Source organism: Zalophus californianus, chromosome 4 (genome assembly GCF_009762305.2).
Source record: "Zalophus californianus isolate mZalCal1 chromosome 4, mZalCal1.pri.v2, whole genome shotgun sequence".
NCBI classification, from domain to species: Eukaryota; Metazoa; Chordata; class Mammalia; order Carnivora; family Otariidae; genus Zalophus; species Zalophus californianus.
In genome coordinates this window covers 153,109,618-153,137,601 of record NC_045598.1, presented here as the reverse complement: position 1 = coordinate 153,137,601, position 27,984 = coordinate 153,109,618, and the positions used below count along the sequence as shown (strand labels likewise).

The 27,984-nt window shown below is 43.0% G+C and overlaps 1 long non-coding RNA gene across 1 annotated transcript; it reads left to right on the top strand.

Annotated features, from left to right (window-relative positions):
- Positions 1–100: 100 nt before the first annotated feature.
- LOC113939493 lies at positions 101–27,984 on the top strand. Its single transcript, XR_003525265.1, has 3 exons — positions 101–190; positions 8,086–8,340; positions 27,582–27,984. It is a non-coding gene; the product is annotated as an uncharacterized LOC113939493 (long non-coding RNA).

Sequence of the window (27,984 nt, the reverse complement as noted above, 5' to 3'; positions counted from 1 at the left end):
CAGAGATCAGCAGTGTGGGAAGTCATTACCACCCCAGGGCTGGGGGGCGGGGAAAGAGAAGGAACAGTGTGACTGTATCCCAGTGAAAACTGAAACTACCCCGTAGGGTCTGCCTGGTGGAAACCTGAGTCAGGGAAGGACTCAACAAAAGCCAGAGACTCGACCAATGCAGAGAGAGCACAGGGAACAGGTGAGAAATACCCTGACCGATCTTTCCTCCCAGCCTCCAACCTCTTCCGGGTGCCTCCCATTGGCTAAACCCCATCGGAACCAATTACAAGGGATTCTGGGAGATGTAGTCCACTTGGGGGGGGTGGTCAGTCCCCTGAGGCTCAGAGTAAGGAAGAGCCGGCTTGGGGGTGCGAGCAAATGGTAACTAACCAGCCTAAGAGCTAGAAAAATCCCAGTCATGGAGTTCATGAGTGATAGTCACACATTTTAGCTTGGAAAAATAGAAAAAAGAGACCTGGGCCTGCTGCCTTTGGAGAGAGGCAGGTTAAGGAAGTAGAAACCAGAGAGGAAAAAGGAAGAGGGCTCTTGCTTCACCTCTGGGAAAAGAGGCTGGCAGACCTCACGAGGCCCAGGGTGAGGGACAGAAGTAGGGGTGCAGAGGCTTCAAGGTGGGCCCAGAAGGAGTTTTGGCGGTCAGTGGCTATCAAGCCCCATCTGTTTCCTCCAAGTGGGAATTAGTAGATAGCCATGGTTGCTGAGTTGTGCAGATGTGGAAGAAGCAGGTGAGTAGGAGGGAGAAGGGCCTTGTGTGAGACCCAGCACCAGCAGGTAGGAACCACCAAGAGCACCCTTCAACCTGAGGCTGCCTGGGGCCCCATGGAAAACAGTGCTTATCCTACTAACCAGGCTCCAGACGGGCTAGAGATACCTTCCGGAACCCAGGCTGGCTGCCTCCCCCAGTAGCCCTTCAGCAGACAAAGTGACACCCACCAACTCATTAAGGAGATTTCTCTCCGCTTCCAGCTCCTCTGCTAAGGTCTGCTTGGCTTGCCTGAGACACAGAGAGGAGCAATGGGGGACAGCTCAGGCCAGGGCCCCATCTGAGCTTTTCTGTACTCCTTTCCTGTCCCCATCAGCACTTTCCTAGTATCTGGTGGGGTGGGTGAATTTAGAGGCTCCATGGTTTAGCAGTGGCCAGTGGTGAGCTCCTCTCTTGGTTGTGACATTTCTGTGGGGTTAAGACTTCCATTCACCCCATCCGTAGGCTGCTCTAGTCAGGGAGACACAGAATATCAGTCTCTTAAATGTGAAAGGGTGGCTCTCAGCCTTCTTGGGGGCCCCAAGTCCTAACCATGAAGTGCCATAGTTATCCATCCACAAGACTCTACGCTCTTTGAGGACTGAAGCTGAATTTGGGTTTTTAAAAATATTTTTCATTCCCACAGCACATATCCAGCTTGGACACTGTTTAATTTAATCTGGTCCATCTCTTTCCTTTCAGAGATAAGGTGACAAAGGCCCAATGGAGGGAAGCACATTTCCTAGGGGAACACAGTGAGGACAGAGCCTCTACCGGAACCCGAGCCCCCGTTCCTTGTCTCCTGCTCTTTCTACTCGGGCAGCATGACTCTGTCCTCATTGTTCTAAGTGACTTCCTGGGGGAGCCTTTCCACCAGGTGAGGGGCATAACATCTGGTCTCACACGTTTCCTGACTGATAGCTTCCCGGCTAAACACAGATGGGCTCTTCCTGGCATAGAGCTGGGTGCCATGGAAAGCTCTGAAGTCAATTTTTTATAGGAAAATGTGTGCTGCCAACTCAGGCTCCCTGGGGGACATTTTAGCTGCATGACTCATGGGATATTCAGAGATCCTGCTCCATTTAAGGGTGATCTATTTACAAGCATGTGTAGGTTTTTAGAATTTTACAGTAATTTGTGAGGAGGGTGGAGTATATATTCAGAATGTATGGGTCTTTCCCAGACTGTAAATAAAATGTGTGTTTGTGTGTGTGTGTGCGTGTGTGTGTGAGAGAGAGAGAGAGTGAGAGAGAGAGAGAGGTGGGGGGAATTATGTAGGAGCTTTCTAGAAACAGATCGCTAACTCTTTTCAGATCCAAAAGGATTTTCTGCAAATTAGACCTTCAGAGTATCCTTGGTTTGCTGAGGTGCTGGCTGAGGGGGCAGACACAGGGAAGAGAGGGGGCTAAGTGAAGGCAGGAGCCTCTCCGGCACAGCCTGGGCTTAGCCATGATTCTGATAGTAATTCGGGCGGAAGCATCGTACTCTTTTTCCTCTTTAACCCAGTTGCTAAAACTGCCCCGCAGGACACTCTGTGGGAGGCAGAAAGGGCTGATGGTCCCCTCCTGTAAGTGGCCTTTGCCCTACATCTGGGAAGGGATGGATGTCATTCCAGCAACCCTTGTGGTGAATCAGCTAGATGCCCAGAGATTTTGCTGGATGGAAACAGACTTCATCCAGGAAAGGTACTTCCAAGTGCCCCCTCATCACCCTGGTTCCTCCAAAGGACAGTGGGACTGTCCTGACCTCCGGGGAGGGGAGTGTGATGAGCAAGATGATGGAGGAAGGACCAGCAGGCCTGTCACAACCAGCCTAGCTTAGCCTGGAAAGGAAGTGTGCAGACACTCAGTCACTCTAAGAAAAAGCCTTAAAGCCTTTCTCTCTCCCCCCACCCCATCCAATCCATCACAAGTCCTGTTAGGGCTAGCTCCAATGAAGATCCCAAACCTGTGTGTCTCCTCCCATCTTCCCACTGAGGTACCCTTGTCCAAGCTCATTTTGGTGTTCTCCCACAAGGGGCCTGCCGACTCTAAAAGGGGTTCTGAATTCCTTCCAAACCACTCTCCTTTGTTCTTTTCTAAGAACATCTCTTTCTGGGCCAACCTGCCTTCAAACAGCCTGTGGGAAGGAACACTTTTGCACGAGCCTCCCCAGAAGGACCTTTGCCACCCAGAATCCAGCCTAACTGGCTCCACTAAGGAGATTGCATGGCATCTGCAAAGCCAGATCCAGTTTACAGAGGACTCAAGCTGGCAGCAAGGACCAAGCTGAGATCACCAAGTCCTTGGGACTGGCTGGAGTTCAGAATGCTCTATTGCTTGATCCGAGAAGCAACAGACCTCGCCCGTGGCTCCCTTGTCCTGAAACCACAGGGCCACATTCTGAAAGCCTCTTCCCACAGCTCACTCCAGCCTGATCAGACCAGCAAAACCACTTCATTTCTAGATCTCTTCTACAACCAGCATGCCAGGGGTAAAACAGCCAACATCCTGATGAAATGTACAATACTGACACAAGATATGTTGTCAACACAGCAGGGGAAGTAGAGGTGGGCATCTTTAAGGCAACCCAAAGAGATAAAGTCTGTTCACCCTTCTTGTTATAATCCTAATTATAGCTCACATTTATTGTGATACTTACCTTGTGTTAGGCACTGTTGTATGCACCTCATTAGCTCATTTATTCCTCTCAACAACCCTGAGACAGACAATAGACAGATATTGTTACTGTCCCCATTCTACAGATGAGGACACTGGGGCACAGAGAAGTTAAGTGACTCCTCCCAAGGTCCACCGAATCACTAAGTGGTGGCAGGCAGCCGAGCATGAGTCTGTGTTCTTACCATATATGTATATGTATATATATATATATATATATATATATATATATATATATAAAATGCCTAGTTTAAAAAAGAAACACTGCCTCCTTCTCACTGAAGTCATTGACCCTAGCACTGGCGATAGGAGTCAGGGCCTAAGATGCAATATGTGTGGGCCTTAAACTCCCGGTAAGCAACTCTTCAGCCTCCAAGAGCATCGTCCAGTGCTGAGCATTCATTAGAGTCAATGTAAAATCTCTCTGGTGTCCACTCGGGTTGGAGATGGGGTATTTAGTGAAACTTAATACTCCGCTTGGATGTATCCTGCAGGCTTCTCTAGCTCCAGGAGTCAGACAATAGGAGACTATCAGAGTGATGAGATCACACGTTGACCTGGTGATTCACTATCCTGCAGAACTCCGTTCCTATGGATGGGCAGGGTGTAAGAAAGTCAATGGAATGTTTATTTTCATGATGCTCCGATAGTCCTGGAAAATGTTTTAGCAATTCCTGATTTCTAGTTCCTTACAGGTCCTTTTGTATGAAAGTAGAGTTGAGAGCACGTAACCACATAGCCTTAGCCCTGATGGCCTGTTAACAAAGCTTTCTAATTGCTGGAATGCCCCCCACTAGCCTTGACTACTCAACTCTGACATTCGGTGAAACAGAGATGATGCCCGTATAACCCTGAAAAACGGCCACATAATAAAATATTAAGGTAAGGGAAGTGCCTGCAAGAGAGAGTTCTTGAGGAAGGAGGGATATTCCTTACAGCACAAACAGAGCAGTCAGATCCATCTGTCAGTGGATGTACCATTCACAGGCCAAACTGTGGCATCATTAATGATAGATCTTATTTGATCAGAGGAAGTTGGCCCAAAAAGCCAAGGTACTCTTTTGACAGTCTGGGGGAAAGGAATGTTTTCACTGAGAAAATATTATTTGAGCTCCTACAGGATGACAGCCTAGGCATGGGAACATAGCAGGGGAAAGCTTGCATTTCCGTGGAGCTCACAGTCTAGAGGGGACAATGGACAGGTCATCAGGTAATTACAGCGTGCAAAAGGTACAGCAGGGATAAACAAAGGGTGACATGGGAGGGAGATATCACGGGGGTCCCTTTGAATCTTGGAAAGGCTTCTCTAATGAAAGAATGTTGAATTCAACATTTTAAGGGTAAAACAGAAGTGGGAGATGTGTAAAGAGAGCCTGGGTGTGTGCAAAGATCCAGAGGGAGAGTGGAAACTATAGGGAGCAGAGCAAAGGGGAACAGAAGAGAGCACATGCCCAGTCTGTGGGGGCCCCTAAGAGATGTGAGTCTGGACAACTTCTAGCCTATGTCAGGAGAAAGGACCAGGGTACATTACAATGCCCCAGCACCATTTACCTTTCCTATGCCACTGAAAACATGGCCTGTTCAGGGAGCTACAAGATCTCCTGAAAGGGCAAGAGATGAGATTCAGAGGTAACCTCCACAAGAGTGTGGAGGGCCTCATTACTTAAATCTGAGGTGGGCCCTTATCCTGAGGGCAGTGGGGAGACACTGAAGGATTCTAAGCAGGATCCGATTTAGAGAGATCCTCCTGGCAGCACTAGGGAGGGTAAATTGGAGAGGTAATCAAGACCAGAGGTGCGAAAGCCATTGCCCTCATTCTGAAAGGAGATCACAGTGGCCTAATTCTGGTATAAAGTATTTAAGACAACACTCATTTCTCATTTTCATCACTTCCCCTTGGGTGCCTAGGCCTTTTAGAGCTCTCTGAAGTCAAGACATTTGCTTTTATTATCAACATTCAGCAGGAATAAAGGGACGGTGCCCAGTTCTTGCCCCCCGGAGCTCACTCACGTCTCTCTCCAAGAATATCGTGACTGTTCCCCAGCACGGGAAGGAAATACCATTTCCCCAGCTCTTTTTTTTTTTCCCCCGCTCAAAAGTCATTCTTCATTTGCTTCTGTGAGATGTTTGTCTCTGGACAGTGTTTGGATTCCAAGAGCGTGTGCGTGTGTGCGTTGCAGTCCAGCTAATGGGTGGCTCTGCTTTTCTTGGTTTCCTGGATGCAGGCAAACTTCAAACAGTGCAGTTTCCTCCTGATGCTTATCTCCGCAACCCATTTCTCAGAATGTCTTGCCCATTAACTTTCAGACAGCACCATTTTCAGTGCCAAGCTGCTTGCTTCAAGGTTTGGAGCGCCACTGGAGCATAAAACAATAGCCTTTCTGCCTCCACGTCCCTCCAGTTCTCCTAAACCTTACCTATCTTTCCCCTCGCTCCCAACAAAACAAAACAAAGTTTTCCGCTTCCTGAGAAACACCCTTAAACTTGAACCTGCCCTTGGTCCCCGAAAAAGATTCGTAGGTCATCACAGTAAAGCATTTTAAGAGGAGTTGAAAATGCGGGGAACACCATTCTTGCAAATGTGTTCCCCAAAGATGTCAGAGATATTGAGCAAAAGAGACAGGATAATTCAGTACAATTTCACAGATCTCTGAGAATCTTTCCGTGGCTCCCCATTGCCCTCAGGATAAATCACAGACCCACTGGGTATCTGTGTTCTCTTGGACAGTGACTCCCCGCACTGTAAGCCCTAGTGAGTTTTTTATTGGGTAAAGGGTGGATGATTTGGAGACCTGTTGAAGGTTGCCTGAACCAGGGGAAGAGCTCCCCCTGCTGGTGGGCAGCTCCACTGCACATTAGTTCCAATTGCCCATACACCAGACTCTATGCATTGGGTGTGTTCTTGAAGGTTTGTACACTAAATCGAATCGTATGATAAGTGCTCTTGGGGTGTGCACTTTTAAAAGGAAATCCATGGCAAATCCTTTTGCGAGGCGAGAAATCCTTTTGTGACGGGTAATAATCGTTGTTCTTCCCCAGCCCCTTCATTTGCTGATGCTGTGAATTTGGGGATTTATTGAAAGGGTTCTCTTGATGCTGGTGATCCTATTGAAGACCCTGAGTACGGTTCCTGGGAAAAGGCCATGGTAGCTGAAGCTGAGTCTAAAATGCTGCCACATTTGACTTTTCCATGGTTTGCTGGGGCTCCTTGTAACCCAAAGCTTGTCTCAGTGGAGTGGTTGGTGCTTCTCAAAGCCTGACTGGGGGCTGTCGTCAGCAGCCCCAAGAGTCCTCCACTGGCTGATTTAGCTGGACCAACGCACACATCTGGAAATGGGTCAACTCCTCCTGTGGGCCTTGGCTATAGAATGATCAGGAGGGAGCATGAGGGAGAGGGCAAAGAGAAATACCCCCTCCATCGGAAGGGTATCAACGCTTACCCAAAGGGATCACTCCTGTCACAATTAGGGCTGTTTTTCCTCACTCCAGATGTTGTGTGTTACAGAATCCTTTGTTGGTAAGCACACACATGGCAGCCTTAACAGCAACTGGTGCCAGCCTGAAGGCTCCAACAATGGGGGCTGCAATTGAGCCTGAAATATGATGTGCCACGCACTGAGGTATGAATGCTGTGCTTCTGAGAACACCAGGCTGTGCTGTTCCCAAAAGCCCAGACCCAGGTTTGCTTTGTGAATTCTTTGTCACCAGATATCACGAGGCCCCTTTTTGAGCCTGGAGACTGGAATGAGTAATGGGATTAAGCTTTAAGGCTTGATCTCTTTTGGGATTTGAATTCTTGCAGTGGTCATGGTATCTCCCCTGCCAGGTAAGTATTGAGGCCAGCCTCGTGCTTTCACCTGTAGGCCCAGGAAGATGGGCCCTGAGTTGTTTCCCACACTCCGCAGAAGTCAAAAGTCTAGAGAGGCCAGGCTGCTTCTCTGTAGTTGATTGGAGTCCTGGAAATCACCAAGGAGACTGTCTTGTGGGATCCCTGCTAACCCAGCCATCAAAGGGGGCCAGAAACCACTGGACTTGAAAATTACGTTCACGGCACCTTGAGCTCTGAGCATGAAGGGGAACCCAGAATAAAAAGCAGAAAGACTCTTTCCTTCTTCAGTCAAAAGGGCAGACAGGCTACATGCATTTGAAAGTGGTTATAAACACCAGACCCACCAACTACAATTTAGAAGGTCTTCTGTGTAATCTGCCCGGTCGCAGATACTTTAATTCTATGTTGCAGGGAAGTAAGTGCCAGCTGGCTGCTGACCGACCACGCTCAGGGTTCAGTTCTCCACAGCACTGTTTGGGAAAAGCTCAATCTAAAACAGACAGCTCTGGATGTGTTTAGGTTTTGCTTTCTTTCCACTTTTAAATATTAAAAATTGACTCCAGCTGTGGGGTAGAAAGTAACGCCTAACCTATAAAAACATTGACAAATAAATCACAATGCAATTTGCTGCGCATTTTTGTGAGGTCTAAACACCAGTTCTTGAAAGGAATTTTCCATTATTGCATTTTGGGAAGATAACTTCTTCATGAAAAATTCATTTGACTTTTATATTTCATAAAATCATCACATCGCATTCCCACATTTGGGATCTGCATGTGGGCTGGAGCACCCATGGCTTTTAGCTTGGCTTTCTAGACTCCTAAACCTCTCTTCTGTGACTTTTGCAGGAAGAGGGAGAGCCTCAGGAGCCTTATCTGGTTGTGCTGTATCCCCTGCTTGGGGCCCTGTCCTTCTAAAAAACCAGGCTAAGTCTCAATAAAGGACAGCTCTTTTTGAGTTGGATCGAATGCCCAACTCCCCTGACCAAACTGTCCATGTGTGCACACCACAAGACATCACCCCCGTCCAAGCAAGAAAGAAGCCCTCAAGTGTGTTATTCCTTGGTGGTATCGCTACGAAGAAATAGCACTTTTACTTCTGAGGTAAGGATAAAAAATACATGGGAGACTCAGAACAGAGGAGGGGAGAAGAGTCTGTGTGACAGACTTAGTACTATGAATTAGAGACTTTAAGAGACTTTTTTTCCAGAAATGATGCTGATCCCAGCCCAGTTCACATGGTATCTGTCAGTAAACTAGGCATGCTGCACTAAACAAACAGCCCCAAATCTCAACGACTCGTTTCTGCTTATATTACATATCCACTACAGGTCCTTTGCACTGTAATATCCATGCCAGGATCCAAATGATGGAACAACCACAGTCTCAAACATTGCCAATGTTCACGCCAAAGGGAAAGGACCATCTTGGAAGGCCTCTCATAAATGCTCATAGCCTATTGGGCCAGAGCTGCTCACATGGTGCCATCCAACCTCAGGGTATGCCAGAAAATAAAATCCAACTGCCCAGAAAACAGAGCTGGAAAGACTTGGAATGTGGCACTGATGGATATGATATCCAACGTGTCTACCTAAATGTGGAGGTCCTTCTGCAGTGTCTGTGTTAGTCAGCAACCCTTCTGGGCCCTGGCCTCGATAAGATCATGACCCTGGGAATATAGCTGTGGGAATCCTGAATGGGTCACCTATAGTCAGGCTTGTAGTGGACACCTTCTTGGGGTGTCTGCCCTTGTCCCTGCACTTCCCTGACTGCTATACCCAGCCCACTCACTCGCAGGGGTGGCTCCAGCAGTTCCTGTCATGTTGGTGCTACACAGCCCTCTCCCAGACCCAACTGATTGGATCAGGGGAATGTACCTAACCGAAGCTGAGCCACTGAACCAGAGGATCCTAGAATTGTAGTTCAGAAACAGCTAGTCCGTATGCCACATGTAAATTTGGAAGGTCTGGTAAAGGCATTTTCTGCCATATGCATGGAAAAAACTAATGAAATTGAACTGCAGGGCGAAAAGAATGAGTCAGACATGCAGGGAGAAGTGAATACAAGAAAGCCCATGGAGAGAGAGACTGTGTGTGCGAGAGCAAGGTGGAGGGTGAGGGAGAGAGAATCCCAGCCTATGTGCCTCGCACGTAACCACTTGATGCTAGCATAAAATTGGCACTTGGTTGACAAGGGAGAATGAATGTCGTACAGACCAATATGAATGCCCACCACAGAAGGCAATTACTTAGATCAAGGGCGTTGAGTGTCTAGAACATTCCTGTTAAAGTACTGACAATCATGGGAAAAATAACACCTGACACTATTACCAGCCATAACCACTTTATGGTAGATACATTTAGTGAGTTAGGCAGCCATTTGGTGTTGTCCTCAGGATTAGTTAAATATATATAAAATAGTTCTCTCTCTCTCTCTCTCTCTCTCTCTCTCTCTCTCTCTCTCTCTATATATATATATATATATATATATATATATATATACATAAAACCATCAAATACAGAAAGCGAGGGGGAGGAGAGGAAAGAGAGAGAGAGAACACTGAATTACAGAGCTTTTATTAACTTCTTAAATCTGTATCTCTTTTCTTTCACGCCAAGAGTCCTGATTCTCAAGGACATGGAATGATAGAATGAGAATATCCCACAATTACTTATTTATTTTATCCCATATTTCATACACAGCAGCCTCAGAATCACAATACCAATCTTACCATCATTATGATGACCAAAAACATTTTGAAATGTTCTGTATATGATCTCTCCATCCCCCCCCACCACTAAAAAAATAGTTGTGCTGTATCTACGTTGTCAGAGCACAGAGCTATTAAATACTTTCCTCTCACGCCTGGCCTTCATTTAGTCTTGGGGTGACATGTAATTACAGTCATCCCCTTTTATCTGCAGTTTCACTTTCCACAGTTCTGGTTACCCATGGTAAACCTGGGTCTGGAAGCAAACGATCCTTCTTCTGATGTATTGTCAGCAAGTCAGTAGTAATCCAACACTGTGGTCACTATGCCCACGTCATTCCCTTCACTGCATCTCGTCACATAGGTATTTTATCATCTTATGTCATCACAAGAAGGGTGAGTACAGTACAAGAAGATATTTTGAGACAGAGACCACATGCACATAAGTTTTATTGCAGTGTATTGTTATAATTGGTCTATTTTATTATTGTTGTTAATCACCTACTTGCCTAATTTATAAATTAAAATTTATCATAGGTATGAATAGGAAAAACCATAGCATATACAGGGTTTGGTACCATCCTCAGTTTCAGGCGTCACTGGGGGTCTTGGAACATGTCCTCTGTGGATAAGAAGGACTACCGTATATACTTAATGCTCCCTACAAACATCTTTCTTGTTATTTTGATAGTTCAGAGTTTGTTCTCTTATAGACCCTTCAGGGAGGTCTATGGGACCAGTTTCCCTAAATTGTCACATGTTGATAGCAATATGTACCCTTTGCAACTGAGAGTAAGCTTTGCTGAATGCAAAATCTTGGCTCACATTTCCTTTTCTTGATTATCTTACACATGTTACTCTATTTTCTTCTGGCATAAAGTGGCACTATCAAAGTCTGATGATAATTTAATTTTTTTCTATTATATGCTACACGTTCTTGTTTTCTATTCCCTGAAATATTTTTTTCTTGTTCTTTAAAGTCTCATGATTTTATAGAGATATATCATGGAATGGGTCATGCGGGTCAATATTCCCAGGTACATGGTATGCTTTTTTCTCCTGATGAATTGACCACTTAGATGTTATAAGATAGCCTTGTTTCTCTCTGGTGATATTATTTGCTCTGAAATCTACTTTGTGTAATATTAATATACCAACTCTAGCTTCCTTTTTTATTATTTTTAATTGTGATAAAATATACATAATATGAAATTTACCACATTAATTATTTTTAATACACAGTTCAGTGGTATTAAGGACATGCACCATTGTTGTACAACTAATCTCCAAAACTCTTTTCATCTTGCAAAACTGAATCTATTTCCATTAAACAAACTCCCCATTCTTCCTTCCCCCTTCCACCTGGAAATTACCATTCTACTTTCTGTCTATTAATTTGACTGCTCTAGGTACCTCATATACGAGAAATCATACAATATTTGTCTTCTTGTGACTGGCTTATTTCACTTTTCTTAATGTCTTTAAGGTTCATCCATGTTGTAGAGTGTGTCATAATGTCCTTACTTTTTAAGGTTGACTAATATTCCATTGTATGTATATAAATTTGTTTGTCCAGTCATCTTTATATGTATAAGATTTTGTTTATCCAAACATCTGTCAGTGGACACTTAGGTTGCTTCCATCTTTTGGCTCTTGTAAATAATGCTGCTCTGAACATGGGTGTCTAAATATCTCTTTGAGACCTTTTGAATATATACCTAGAAAAAGGAATTTTTGGATCATATGATAATTCCATGTTCTATTTTTTGAGAAGCCACTATTCTGTTTTCCATAGTGGTTGTCCCATTTTACATTCACACCAGCAGTGCACAAGGGAGGGTTCCAATTTTTCTACATCCTCACCAACACTTGTTACTTTCCTGGGGTTTTTTGTTTGTTTGTTTGATAGGAGCCATCCTAATGGGTATAAGGTAGTAGTATCTCATTGGGATTTTGATTTGCATTTCCCTAATGATTAGTGATGTTGAACATCTTTTCACGTATTTATTTGCCATTCATATATGTTCTTTGGAGAAATGTTTATTCAAGTTCTTTGCTCATTTTTCATCAGGTTGGGTTTTTTTTTGTTATTGAGTTGTGGGAGGTCTTTATATATTCTGTACATTAACCACTTATCAGATATATGGTTTGCAAATATTTTCTCCTATTATGTAGGTTGCCTTTTCACTCTGTTGGTCTTGTCCTTTGATTCACAGAAGTTAAGCTTTCTTATGATTACTATTATTATATCTTTTTTCATTCTTTTACTTTTAACCTATTTGCCTTTTTAATCCATTCTGATAACCTCTGCCTTTTAACTGAGGGTGTTAACACCATTTACATTTAATGTGATTATAGATATGAGTAGGTTTAAATCTATCATTTTATTTGTTTTCTACTCGCGTCATCTGTATTTTGTTCCATTTTTCTCTATTTCTGCCTTCTTTTTGGATTAATTTAATATTTTGTATGATTTTATTTTATCTTCTTTGTTGACTTATCAGCTATGACTATTACTTAGTGGTTGCTTTAGGGCTTATAATTTATATCTTTAAGTTATCATAGTCTACCCTCAAGTGACATTATAGCATTTAATGTATATTATAAGAGCTTTGCTTCTTTTTCTCCCTTTCTGGACTTTAATGCTATTGTTGCCATTCATTTAGTTTTACATATATTATAAATCCTAAAATACATTGCTATTATTTTTGCTTAAACAGACAGTTATTTTTTGATGAAATTTAAATAATAAAAAAATTTTACACTCTACACATGTACTTACCATTTTCGGTGTTCTTCGTTCCTTTGTGTAGAACTGCATTTCCATCTGGTACCATTTTTATTCTGCCTTAGATGTCCTATAACATTTCTAACAATGCAGGTCTGCTGGTGATGAATTCTTTTAGCTTTTTATGTCTAAAAAAGTCTTTATTTCACACTTTTTTGGAAAGATGTTTTTGGTGGATGTAGAAGTCTAGATTGATGTGACCTTCTTACTTGCATTGCTCCCAAAAAGAAATCTGTTATCCTTATCTTATTCCTTTGTATGTTAAGTGCCCTTTATCTCTGGCTGATTTTATGGTTTTGTCTTTATCAGTGGTCTTGACCAATTTGATTTTGATGTGACTTCATGGAGTTTTCTTCATGTTTCTTATACTTGGGATCCATTGAGCTTCTTGGATCTGTGAGTTTATAGTTTTCATCAAGTTTGGAAAATCTTGGACATTATTTCTTCAAATAATTTTCAACCCCTCTCTCCTCCCTCTCCTTCAGAGACTCCAATTACATGTCTATTAGCCTATTGAAATTGTCTTAGAGCTTAAAAAGTTAGCTCTGCTAACTTTTTAAAATTGTTTTTTCTCTCTGTTTCATTTAGATAGTTACGTTTTCAAGTTCAACTCATCTTTTGTGTGTGTGTGTGTGTGTTGTGTGTGTGTGTGCAATGCCAGTCATCTCATCCACTGTATTCTTAATCTTAGACATTGTAGTTTTTATCTCTAGAAGTTCAGATCAGATCTCTCATATTTCCCATGTTTCTATTAAAGTTTAAAACATATAGAACATAGGGGCGCCTGGGTGGCTCAGTCGTTAAGTGTCTGCCTTCAGCTCAGGTCATGATCCCAGGGTCCTGGGATGGAGCCCTGCATCGGGCTCCCTGCTCTGCGGGAGGCCTGCTTCTCCCTCTCCCACTCCCCCTGTTTGTGTTCCCTCTCTCGCTGTGTCTCTCTCTGTCAATTAAATAAATAAAATCTTAAAAGAAATAAAATAAAACATATAGAACATAGTTATAAAAGTTGTTTAATGTCCTTGTCCGTTAATTAATAGATGTTAATTCTAACATCTGTTGGTTCTGGGTTGGTTTCTACTGATTGATTATTCTCCTCGTCTGGATCCTTCCTCTTTGCAGGCATTATTCCCAGGCCTGTGTGAACATCAGGTATTGTTTCCTCCAATCCTCTCATGTGGTTCTTTCCCAGCCTTGGATATCACTGATCAATATTTTGCTCAATGCCCTACATGACCCTCATCAGATCTCTGGGTTCTTTCTCAGTATTTCTTTTTGCTAACTCTAGCTTCTTTTGGTCTTCCTGGACTCATAACTTTGTCTTCTCAACTTGAAGAATCTGCCAGATTCCTCCTGCCAGATTTCCTTTCTTGTACCACAATCTGGAAACTATCACAAGGTAGCAAGTTGGGACAATCATAGTGCTGACCTCAACTGTTTTCTATATCTCAGGAATCACTGCCCTTCATTACTTGATGTCCAGTGCCTTGAAGCCCTTATTTCATACATTTTGTCCATTTTTTTAAGTTGTTTCATACTGGAGAGTAAATCCGTTCCCTGTTATTCCATCTTGGCCTGAAGCAGAAGAGCGATGTGCTTTTTCAATACATATGATTTTGTTTTTTTCAGGAATGTTTTCTTGAATTATACATGTTAGTAATTTTTTCTATTCTCTTTAATTTTCACCTTCAAGAATTTCTATTATCTGTATATTGGACTTTCTTTGCCTATCTTCAATGATCTTTTTTCCCAATTTCTTTTTATCTCAGTCTTTATTTTTTTATTTTAAAATTTTACCTCTTTTTTTTATTATGTTATGTTAGTCCCCATACAGTACATCATTAGTTTTTGATGTAGTGTTCCATGAATCATTGTTTTCATATAACACCCAGTGCTCCATGCAATATGTGCCCTCCTTAATACCCATCACCGGGCTCCCCCAACCCTCCTCCCCTCTAAAACCCTCAGTTTGTTTCTCAGAGTCCATGCTTCTTTTCACTTTGATTTTTAAGGCATTAATTGTTGTGCATTTTGCTCTCATTATTCCTTATAGTTTAGTCTTTGTTTCCGAAATAATTTTTTTCTTTTATTTTTACATCTTTCCTGAGTTCTGTCAGCTCACTTATGAGTTTTTCCTATTTCTTTTTTTTTTTTTAAGAATTTATTCTTAAGCAATTTCTACACCCAGTGTGGGGCTCAAACTTAACAACCCTGAGATCAAGAGTTGTGTGCTTCACTGACTGAGCCGGCCAGATGCCCCTGAGTCTTTCCTATTTCTGACTTGTGTTGTTCTTTCGGGTCTTCAATTACTTAATGTGTTTTGCTTCATTTTGAGGTAATAAGTTACAATTTTGATCTGTCTTATGAACACATTTTTCCAAGGTTTTTATTATTTGTAGGGATATTATTTTCATTGTCTTCTGCTTTTAAATAGTAACTTTGTATGGGCTTTAAGTTTTGCTTATTTTTATGTGACATTAGTTTTCCTGAGCCTAGAGCCTTGTTCCTAGAACAAGGCAGGGAATGAGGTTCAGGAAAGTTTTCTGCTCCTTCTTCTGTTGTTGTGCAGTGTTAATACATACATGAGCTTGTTTTCTGACACTTTGGAACTCAGTTCTTTCCCTCCACATGGGACTGACTTTTTTTCTCATCCTTTTATTGTCTATGTCCTGATCAATTTTTATTCCATTCCCAGAAGTTTTTCCTAGCTGTGGGACTCTGTTGTGGAAGGGAGCTCTGGGTTGCTTTTGAGAATTCAAAGGGTGAGACAGATCCAGCCTCTTCAGTCATTCTTATCATGGACTCTTTTCTTCACCTGGTGTTGGAAAAATCGACACTCTTCCAGTTTCAGCTGCCCTCCTCAAATTGGCCCACTATGCTTTCCAATGTATACCTGTTGTCTATTCTCTTTTTAAAATATTTTATTTATTTATTTGATAGAGACAGATAGTGACAGAGATACCTAGAGAGAGCACAAGCAGGGGGAGAGGCAAAGGGAGAGGGAGAAGCAGGCTCCCCGTGGAGCAGGGAGCCCAACATGGGGTTTGATCCCAGGACCTTGGGATCATGACCTGAGCCGAAGGCAGATGCTTAACCGACTGAACCACCCAGGTGCCCCTGTTCTCTGGTTTATCAAACCCTGCCCAGTTGATTCTCTCTCCTTCCTCCCGTACAGATCCTGCTACCATGCAGATTTTGTGGCTATTAATGGTTTGTCTTCATCTGCTTGTATTTGGGGGTTGGTGAGGATAACTTGTTACCTAGTTTTGTTTAAATGGCGTCCATGGGTTTCTCAGTTCTGCTATCTAGCTGCGCTGTCTGTTTTTATGACAGATTAAAACCTCTGCTGTCACCACCACCAAATTTTCTGAAAATTCTGTATCAATGTCCAATATTTTGAAAGAGCTTCTTGTTCATTGACAAAGCCCTAGACAGACCAAAACCAGGAAAGGGAAGTGAGAGACAGGTTTCCTGCTAAGACAAAATGGAGAAAAGCATGAAATGGTTATCCAAAGCCTTCAGTTTAGGTGCTGAGCATAAAGGGATGGTGTTGGTATTTAGAAACGTGCTTTGTTTACTTCTACTCAGTAAGGATGAGCTCATCTTTTCATTATGAGACTCGAAAGGCCCTGTGATAGTTCGGGCACATATTGCTTGATCTAGTATACATAGATCTCAAACCACTTCAGGCTCAGTAACTTGTAGTGCTTTGTCTTGTTTTTAATGAAAATGGCCTATTTCCACATTCTCATAGATACCTATGACTTTCAGCTCTAACATTCTGTGCTTCTAAGTATCTCAAAGTATTTGACAGATATTTCATTGTATGGCTCCTTTTCTGATCTTGGAGATGCAATTCAGGATTTCAACTGCCCCATATCTCATTAATATTAGTGATGGAATTAGCACCACAGGGTAAGAAATTGGTAAGAGTCCCAGACTTCCAACTCATGCTTTCCTGCTTTAGCCACGTTGCATTCCCAACTGAGTTTGCCTATCCCACTCTTGAAAATAAACCCAGGTCATTTGTCAAGAGAACAAGAAGGCACTGGGCAATGAGTATGCCTAAATTATACTGAGTGTATTGCCTCATCTTTCTCCTTTTGGGCCGTTGGGCTTTCCTGGCAATGAGACTTTGTGGAGTTGCTCAGAGTATTTGCTATAGGTAACTGTCCATGTTTCATTTGAACCAGAGATATAGGGAGCCAAGGAAGAAAATGGGATGGATTCCCAGATGTGAAGAACTGTGACATTGGAAAACATGGTGGAATTAGGGTAAACTTTATCTCCAGATGGAAACAGTGCCTTTCTATGATGTCAAATGATTTGCAAAACTATTATGTTTTCTTCCGTGGTTTGGAACAATGTCCAAATAGGTTTTTTATGGCTCTAGGGTCCCACATAGCCTAGTATCTTTTCAAAATCACATTCAAAAGAAAATGTACTTCAGAAACTAAAAGCAATTTTTAAAAGCACACTAGTCTTTACTGTGCCTCTCTGAGATAGGGATCCAATTTCTAATCCTAAGCAACACAATGCCCATTCAATTTTTCACTTATTTCCAGTTCTTTCACTTCACAGCTACTCTGTGGCATCGAACTCTCAATTTTCTCCAAAATTTGTCCTGACATCCAACCTACAGTTCTTCATATATGATTCTTTTCACTATCATTTTCCCCTACCCTGATGCCTCACCAGAAGTTGCCACAGGGATTACCACATCTACCAGACTGCTCCAGGAAAGATGGGAGACCCTCCGGCTCCATACTCTTTGGTCTTCTTTTGTTGCCCACAGATGGAAGCTGGCAGGACCACTGGGTATTATATTCTTTGCTTGCTCTGACTGCTTTTCTTACAAATAAGTCCAGGAGAGAATTAATGAATAAAGCCCCCCTCTTTATATGTTTAATCAATAATGGAAAATACACTTGAGAAAGCTTCCAAATGAGCCCCTGGGGTCAGTGATAGTGATGAGAGGGGGCATAAAAGGCTGGGCAAAATTATTACTAGCCAATCCAGTGGGTGGACAGAGCTTCCAAAAGGCAGACCACTAAGGGAAGACTGGGTTATGACCCTGGTTATTACAGCAGCCGTGTGTGGTCCAGGCTCCCTGGCGCCCCTCTGGGGGAAAATTCAGGTTTGCTTATAGTCCTCTTACAAATGCTTTAGTGTTACCTGGGGATGGTTTAAACCTAGGGAATAGATGGCAAAAGTTGAGGAAGTATTATGTAGTGACCAAGGATGTCAAAAGCTTATAAGTGGGCCTAGAATATAGGAGTGTATGGAAGTCAGAGAGAGGCAGTGTGGCTCATTTAAGCTGGTGGTCAGCAACAGGATGTTCTGTCAGGAGCAACAAGAAAATAGCAGTTATCCATAAATCTAGAAGGTACTGGGAAACCCACCCAGAATCTCAGACTCATAGGCAGTGCTAGAAAGATCAAGGCAAATATTTTGTCCTGGGAAAGTAGAGATCCTGGGTATGACAGGCACTCAATGCAGGGGAATTTGATAAGGATACAGTGGCCAGAAATGGCCCTAAGACAAGGAGACTGGTTACTGGGAACAAAGCAGAACATAGTTTTTAGAATGAAAGGACAAGATCAGAGCTGGACCCTAGGAAAACTGAGTGAGGCTGAACCCCCAAGTACAAAGTGTAAGTGCCAGGTGCCTTGTAGGATATGTTGCCTGATGTTCATTAAGAGCATGGGCTGGGTTAGAATCCCTGGCTCTGTGACATCCCATCTTTATGACCTCAGGAAAGTTAGAGAATTCCAGCCCAGCTTCCTACCTCTAAAAGGGGGTTAGTAATCCCTACCTCACAGAATAGTCATAGACATTATAAGGCACAGTCATTGTCAAGCACTGGTACTACAGAGTAGGGTTGGAGAACATATTAGCTCTTATTCTCCTCCTACCACCGCCACCATCACCATCATCCCTGTATCTTACCCACCCCTTCAGATCAGGACTGGCCCCAGAGCCAGTTTTGGGAAGATGTAGGTACAAAATGCACACACATGTACAAACAAGATGGCCCCAACTTATTCAAGCTTGTTTGTAAGACAGTTGTTTGCCATTTAGAATCCCCTGACTCTAAGAGCTATACTATTAACAATGGTTGGGTTTCCAGGCTAGCCTACTCATGCCTTTTTGTTCATGAGAAAGAGGCTAAGCATCGAGTCAGCATGAGGTGGGGCCACCATCTCCAGTCAAGGTTTTAGGGCTGACCTTCAAAGGAGAGGACTTGAGAGCAGAGAAGTAGTAGGAATCTACTTGAGATGAGATGAGCTCATAAAGGCCACATGAGGGCTCTCTCAGAGATTCATGTCCCTCTTGGAGCCATGCTATGATCCAGCTCTTGGCAAGTGGCACCAAGACCCCAGAGTGGTGGCCCAGGTGTTCCAGGGTTGAGAGTTGGGGAGAAGGGGGAATGAATGGACCTTCTTTGCTATAATCCATTATCCTCATTCATCTCTCCTGCTTCTGCTGAAGTAGCTCCAGTGAGTGAGCATGTCTGTTCCTGCCATTTGTCAACTGTTGTAAGAGAATTAAAAGTCCCATCTGAGGCTATGATAAACAACTTAATGATGTGACTGTGGATTACGGCATAAATGGCAGAACTGTCACTTCATTTTTAGACTTAGATTAGTGGAGCTAACTTTATGCTGCCTGACCAGCAAATGGGTCCTGCGATGCAGTTCTGTGCAGGAACAGGCAGAATTCACCAGGAAGGAGAAGAGGAGGAGGAACAACAGCAAAACTTGATCAGGTTGTTCTGGTCCAGAGGAGAGCCAACAGAAAGTCGCAGATTAAACGGGAACTACAGCAATACCCAACTTATCCCAAACTTCTGGAGAAGAAGGAGCTCTAAATTAATGCATTTTTTAGACAACTGAAAGCAAATACTTTTTCCCAAAAATGGAAACTTCTAAAAGCACTTTCATCATTGTTCCATGCAGTAATGGACTCCTGTCCCAAGGAGTTTTTGAAGCATGTAGGGTTATTTTCCCCGACACTAAATGACTCCCAACTGATGTGCTTTTCTATTTGGAGACTCGCCTCTTTTTTGCTGCCAGCTACAACTTCTCAGTGTGTAATCTCCCAACATCTCCCACTCTGCTTGCTTGTCTTTAAATTTGGTAGAAACTAAAGGTTACCAGGGAAAACGAGAAGATCAATCTGTTAGAGCAGTATCCATCAGTTTCATTTGATTCTAAGGCAATAGAGTTGTATTAAGGGTGGTTCTTCTTCTTTACCCTCTATCTGCCATCACTGCCACCCACCTGCCTAAAACATACAGAGAAACACACACACACACACACACACACACACACACACACACACACACACACCCCTTGTTGAATACAAAGGTCCTAACTCAGTCTTTTCCTCCATCCCAATCCTTGCCATTTCTGCCCTTAGGCACAACCCATCAGGATTTCTATCCTGGGGCCCATCTTTTAGAGGACCCTGCTCTGGCCCTCTTATAAACATGTTCCTTCCCAAGGGGCAAGGAGTCCATGGGGCCAAGTGTAGAGCCCCATAGGGAATACATGCCTCCTCTTTCGGAACCATGTTCTGGATACCTAGGACCCTGGAAGTCCCTACCCACGTGGTCCTGAGCCCCCTTCCAGAGCCTCTTTCATGTATCTGTCCTCTAGAAGGTGGACAGTGTTACTGGCATGTGCACTCTTAGGAGTAGCCAAGTCGCCTATGGTTGAAGGGGTGAGGACAGAGCTTGGCTGTACAGGCTGAGGTCACACAGGCAGAAGAGCAAGCCCCCAACTCAGAATGGAACAGGGCTGGGGTTGGGAAGAGCAGAGGGGCACCTCTATTTATACTCCTGCCAAAGCTGCACAAATCTTAGGGGTGAACTGAATCCCTGCTTGATTCTAGGACTTTCCAATGGCTTTGTGGATGGCTCAGAAGGTCACTACCTATAGTTCAGTCTTTTTTGGGGACATCCTGTCCCATTTCTTGACTCTGTACCTTCCCTCCTTCCATCACCTAGACCACCTCTTCCCTTGAGTGTCATATTAGTCTCTCATCTGGCCTTTGCTCTTTTTTAAAAAAATATTCCTATTTTATTTGTTTTTTTCTTTAATTGCAGTATAACTGACATACAGTATCCTATTAGTTCAGGTGTGCATCCTAGTGATTTAATAAGTTTATCCATTATGAAATGGCCTCTGTTCTTTAAATCCATGCTTGATCCTGCAGCAAGACAAAAATCAGACTGCCTCACCCTGTGCTTGAGACATTGCCCTCCCCATGCACAAGAGGGCTCCCACTCCAGGTCCTCTATGACCTGGCCTCTCCATCTCCCCAGACTCACCTCCAATCCATCCCAGCCCCATCAACATCAGATCATACGTAATTTGCCTCCGATATCTTCCCAGGACTTGCCTCTGGAGTTCTGTTTATGCCATTCCTCTGCATGGGTGACCATTGCCATCATTCTACCCCTTCACTGACCACCTCCCTTCACATGACCAACTTCTGGTTGTCCCTTCACACTCAGCCCACATATCACACTTTCCAACCTTGTTCCTCTCTCCTACTAGCAAAGACCAGGTTGGTGGCCCTTGACTGGACTCCCACAGCACTGGTAAAACCCCTTTATCTTAGGATGTCCCACATTGTATTGAAATTATCCACCGCTCTGCCTTTAAGTGACTTGAAGTGCCTCAAGAGGAGGGACTGCATCTTTTTTACCTTCGTGTCCCAGCCACACTGCACCAAGCACTCAATAAATATTTACTGAACAGATCCAAACTGAGAAGAGTATGTGCATTTTTGTGATACTTATTTCTTCACTAGTGACTCACTCCAATAAAGATACCTACCGAAAATTCTGTTCACTTGCTTCTGGACTAACTATGACTAAGGCTGCCAGAAGTCTCACTACTAGATGACAATTTTAATTAAACAGTTCATTATTATACATTTATTGAGCACCTACTGTATGCCAAGCTTTGTGGACAATTATACAGTTATACTCAGAGGCACAAGAACACAGCGCCTGCCTTCAAGGAGATTATAACCTTGATGGTTTTTCTGGAAATTAAAAATAACATTATTTACAACAGAGTATTTTTAATCAAAAGGACATTTAAAAGTTCTTTTGCCTTTCAGTGTCTGAAAATGTTTGATTATCAGTTCACCTAATGTTCCCAAGCCACAGGGCTTTTGTTTGGCAAGCATGGTGTGCCTGAGAGGACTGAGAAAATCAAATAAACTCTTACAGGGGAATGTGTATTTTCAGGCAATAAAAAGACTCTGGAAGTTAGAAAAGCAACTACAGACTAAAAGAAGGAAAGGTGAAGACCTGTTTCTTTTTTTTTTTTTTTCTTTTGGGAAAAAAAACAGAAAGACCCACTTAGATTTTTTTTTTTTTTTGGAATAATTTTGTTCTATAGCAAGATCGTGTGACCCTATGTCAGTGGTTCTCAAACGGGGACCGTTTTATCCCCCAGGGGACATTTGGCAAAGTCTTCAGACATTTTTGATTGTCAGATCTTGGGAGAGGAGTAGTCTACTAGCATCTGTGTATTGGATGAAAGCCAGGGATGCTGATAAAAATCCTATAATGCAAGGACAAAGCCCACAGCAAAGAATGATCCGGCTCAAAATGTCAATAGTGCTGAGATTGAGAAACCCTGCCCTATGTTATGGGGTGGGATGGACACTAACTACATTCTAAGATTCCACAGAAACAACCAAATGTAATAAGGGCTCTTGGTAGTCACAAGCTTGACCCCTGGGTGCCTCTGACTCATGCATAAGGGTAAAGCTGGGACTTTGACAGGCTGGATCAGAGATCTTGGATGATTTTTATGCTATAATTAGTTCTTAAATAGTCTTGCTCTCCTTTCCCTTCCCCAACCCCAGCTGCCTTCTTTTAAAAAAGGAAATTAAATAAACAAGAACACCCCCCCCAAATGCCCATTGTTTATGTCACTGACTTTTTCTCTTTTTTTCTTTGCTGTTGAAATAAAACACAATATAATGGACAAAGAAGATCATCAAAGGCTGCTGCTAAGGCTTAGTGGTAACTCACAGAGCACAGCAAAAGCCTTGCTTATGTGAACCTCTCAGAGAGACAAACACCTCAAACAGAGATGAAATGCATAGGTGGAATATGATCATCATAATTTGTTAGTTGTGCTTTCCCCATGGTCGATATTTCTGGGTTATTTATTTATTTAAACACAGTGGTGTATGTTTGAAGTAAGAATATCCCAATCCATATTCTGTTTTCCCCTGCAAGGGTCATATTTCTTCTGTCAATAACACAAGCTCGGATCTCCTTGAGCCCCAAATTACACTTCCTCATAAGAGATGAAAATGTCACATTTTCCTTGAGATCTTTATTCCACATGACTTTGCTAATGACTAGGGTAAAATTGAGAAGTTCAGGAAAAGGAAATCTCTCCCTCCATCAAAGTGCGTAAACAAGCCAAAGGAAAACAGGACACCAGAAGCTAAAATGTGTAGAGAGTTTAAAATATGTTCCATAGATCTGGAGGATAGCCTAGGTCTATGGTTGGACCTCCTTGCTTGTCCACCCAATTATCCCCACAATACACAACCATGTCATATGGCCAACACTAACAAAATTTTTTCCACCATTTTGTTGTGGGGTTTTTTCTCTTGGCATTGAAAAGATGTGATGCAAATGCTTATCCAATCCCTCCATTCTCACCTTGCCCCTTGTTGCCTCAGCACCAACCCTGGCTCATCTGTACCCAGGTATCCCACAGGAGCATACTAATTCACATCTCCAGGCCCTCATGCATAATATCTTCTTGGTCTAAAACACTTTCCCTACTAGTCCACTTGGAAAACTTTTCCACCTTCAAACCTTGCTAAGACAGCACCTGTATGGAGATTTTCCTGACCTCCAATATTCTCTCCCTACACACGTATTTCTGTGTCCGTGTAACAGATGTGGTTGGTGCCTCACTCGTATCTCCTGGGACTCCCCCAGAAGCTGCCTGGAGATTCGGTAATTCCTGCGCATGTCTATGGCCTCATTTCTCAAACATCTGTTTCTCTTGACTTGAGGGCTTTCTCTGACCACAGGAGCACATCATCCCCCCATGGAGTAGGCCAAAGTGCCAGGAAGTTAATGTCCCAGACACAACCGTTAACCATTGAGAGGCAGGAATTCACTGATGAACACCCCAGCTTCCTTACTTTACAACAGGACAATTCTGAAGGGTGCTCTCCACCATGTCTCAGAGGGTTCCAAGGAGGTCTGAGCCCCTATTGCCCCCAGTCTTTCCCTACTTTTTAATACACTCTCGATTGGCTTTTTCTCTTTCTCTGTTTCACTCTCTCACTCCCTCATTTTGCTTCATTGGATCACCTCTCAAATAAATGAATGGCACTCAAATCTTTATCACAAGGTTTTTTCTTGGAGAAGAAAACTAAGACAGTCCCATAGAAACTTCTGTTATCATGTAATTGCTCCATGTTTTCTTTCTTTCTTTTCTTTCTTTCTTTCTTTCTTTCTTTCTTTCTTTCTTTCTTTCTTTCTTTCTTTCTTTCTTTCTTTCTTTCTTTCTTTCTGTATGTCTTGGATAATTCCTTCAAGGGCAAGCACTCTTTGTTATTTATCTTTATCCCCAGTACCTACCAAATGCCTACCCCAGTAAATGTGTGTTGAAGTAAACTGAGGGGAAAACAGTCTAAGAGGCATGAGGAACCACCTGCAGAAGACCTGGAAGGCTGGATCAGTGAGAGTACAGGAGAGAAGAGGAAAAGGAAGTGACTGAAAGAAACTGAGCTGTGAGGAAAAAATACATTAATTAATGAGGATTTAAGAGCTCCCAGAAGCAGCAACAACAACAACAACAAAATGCATCAACTGAGGGGAATTTTCTAAGCAGACAGAGTGGTATGATAAATAAGTGGAAAGTGAATGCTAGGGTGAGATAGAATCCACACTGGCTTTTGGGTGGCCAAAGAAAGGAGATTCTCAGCTGTATGGAAGGTGTAGACTGGACGGACACAGAGTCAGGTGAAGGAGTGATCTGGGTCCTTTTAAAGAGACACCTTCTCGTATGGTTGAGCCCCAGACTGATGGGTCACATGATATCAAGGTTTAGCCCTCTGAGCACTTGCCACCTGCTTGCATATAGTTTCTACTCAACAATGAATGCTAACAAGTTGGAAAAAAACAATTTGCTTTCTAAATGGCTAGGCATGTGCTGGGCCGCCGGTTTATTGTGGAGGAGTCAGTAAAGAGAAGGTAGGGAAGAAAGATGATGCTCTTGATACAAGGTGCCCCAGGTGCCCGGGTGGAGGAAGCAGAGAGCTCCAAGAACAGAGCACTGGGTTTTATTTGGGGTGTGTGGGGGGGGGTGCACTGTTTCATCACAAGGCTACATCTTTCCTTAATTTTTTTCTTTTTTTTTTATATCGTCTATTTTTTCCCCATTTGTAATGATAGGACCCTAATGAAAAGTCTCAACTGATGTGAATGAACTGTCAGGCCCTATACCAGGGGCTAAGCTTGAAGTGGGCAAAAATATCATCCCTACCCCCAATGAGCTTACAATTTAGCAAGGCTGTATTTGAAGACTTGCTAAATATATTATCTATATTAGAGTACATTTCCAGGAGAGCCCAGAGATACTAATTCCACCGAGGGGACAGGGCAAGCTCAGCACTAGAGGATAACTGAAGTGGGAGCCAATTTTTGAAGCAAAGCAAGGATTTCATCAAGAAGTGAAGACAGGGAAGGCATTCCAGATATTCATTCATTTGTTTATGTGTTCACTTTCTTCGCTGGATGTTTATTGAATTCCTATTATGTGACAGGCATTGGGGAACAATAGTGAATAAGACGACAGTCCTGCCAGTTAGGGAATGCATAGTCCAGTGCTACAAGCTGACAAGAACCAGGCTGTGACCTCATAGTGAGGCAAGGACAAAGTGAGTAATTAACACATTGGGCTAGGATACAGTGGATGGCACAATATGCTTCCAAGCCTGGAAGACATTAGTAGGGGCAAGAGTCAAGGATGGTGTTCCAGAGGAGAAGACATCCCAACTGAGGCCTGAAGGTTAAGAAGGCATTGGCCAAGTGAGGACTGAAACAGAATATTCTGGGCAAAGGGGCTTTTCGGTGCAAAGGCCCTTTTCTGTGAAAGGGCCCATTTCAGAGTTTAGTGAGAGATGAAGACTGGAGAAGTAAGCTAGGACAGGTCATGAAGGGCCCTTTGAAGGAATTTAGGCTTGATCCCTTTGGCAATGGGAGAATATTGAGAGGCCTTAAGCATGGGCATGCCATGCTCAGCTCTGAATTTTAGAAAGATTTCTCTGGCTACCAAGTAAGAAATGAATTGGAACAGAGAAAGAGGTAGAGGAAGGAAGACCAGTTGGAAGGCGGCTGCAGCAATCCAAATGAGAGCTAGAGGTCTAGGAATGAGTGGTAATGGCGGGTAGGCATGGGAAGAAGTGACCCAGGTAGCACATGCACATGGCCATAGGCACCAAAGAATGCAGTGGAGATAAGATATGCCCATAACGTGGTTACAGCCTAGAGTGAGTGGTAGAAATTGATGGGAATCGGGGCCATGCAAATGTTGGTGGACTTCCAGTGCCATGCTAAGTTTGGAATTCACTCTATAGGCAGCAGTAAACCATTGACAGATTAAAGGGAAAGAAGATTGTAACTTGAATATCTCTGAAGGACAGATCGGGGAGAAAGAAAACTGTCACCACCTTAGAAGTTAATACAATAGTCCAGATGCAAAATGGAAGAGTCTGAGGAGTTTGAAACCTGCATGTAGCAAAAAAGAATCTAGGCTAAAAAAGAAACAACTGACGGGGCACCTGGGTGGCTCAGTCAGTTGAGCGTCTGCCTTCGGCTCAGGTCATGATCCCAGGGTCCTGGAATCGAGCCCCGCGTCAGGCTCCCTGCTTAGCGGGGAGTCTGCTTCTCCCTCTCCCTCTGCCCCTCCCCCTACTCATGCTCTCTCTCTCAAATAAATAAATAAATAAATCTTTAAAAAAAAAAAGAAATGACTGACTTTTGTAAATTCCATTTTCTTCTACTTTTTTGTTCTATTCAGGCCCTCAAAGGATTGAATGATACCCACCCACACTGGGGAGAGCAATCTGCTTTACTATGTCCACCAATTCAATTGTTAATCTCTCCCAGAAACTCTCACAGACACACCCAGAAGTAATATTTCACAAGATATCTGGGCCTCCCGTGGCCCAGTCAGGTTGACACATAACATTCACCATCATTCATGGTAAACACTTGGTATTAACCTATTTGCTTACTTACCATTGTGAAGATTAAATTAAATGATGCATATAAAATTCTCAGCAAAGCGATGGTTCATACAAATTGATAAAGAAATAATAGCTATTACTATTAGTTCTATTATTTTATTATTAATGTTGAAAGTATAAAGAAGTGCTGAGACAATGACAAGCCAGAGGAGGAATCATGTCGGCAATGTCATGCTGAATGTAGACTTTGATAAAAACACTTTCCAAAAATAAAAGAGAGGAAGAGAGGTTCTTTTTTCATTGTATCTGAGCAGTTGGAGGTAAGAAAGTCAGCCAATTTACTTTGAAATATTATGATATTATTAAGAAAAACAGGCATCTGGTGAGAATGATTTGATGGGTTTCAAATTCCTCAAATTCTTGTATGGAGTATCCTAAATTTTTTTTTAATACATGGACTATACTGTCAGTGCAGATCTTTGCAAAAGTCAGTCATTTCTTTCTAGCCTAGATTCTTTTTGTTACATGGAGATTTCAGAGTTTGCCCTTTTGGGGTCAGTGACATGTCAATTGGTTATTTTTTTCCTTTACCTGCAGGCAGAAGTGAGTTTACCCTAAAAAGAAAACAAGGCAGAAAGATGTGCAGTATTTGACATCTCTGGTTCTGCTCAGAAGGCCCTCTGATAACAGCTCTGCAGCCAACCTTGGGAACAGCCCTCTTGCCATGGAAGTCTAGGCCCTCCAGAGTGATGCTAGGACTGTGACCTGGGCTTTGGGTCATTCACAACTAAAGGACCTGCAGAAGGATGAGCCTGAATAAAGCCTCATCTCTTGCACAGAATATGCAAATATGCAAGAATAAGAGCATCTCTTCCATTGTATCAGGACAGCTGGAATTTTATGAGCTGACTTTCCAGGTTATGGCTGGATGAAGCATTAAATACCCCTCACAGGACCAATTGGTGAGTGAACACCACCCAAGATGGTACTCTAAACTCTA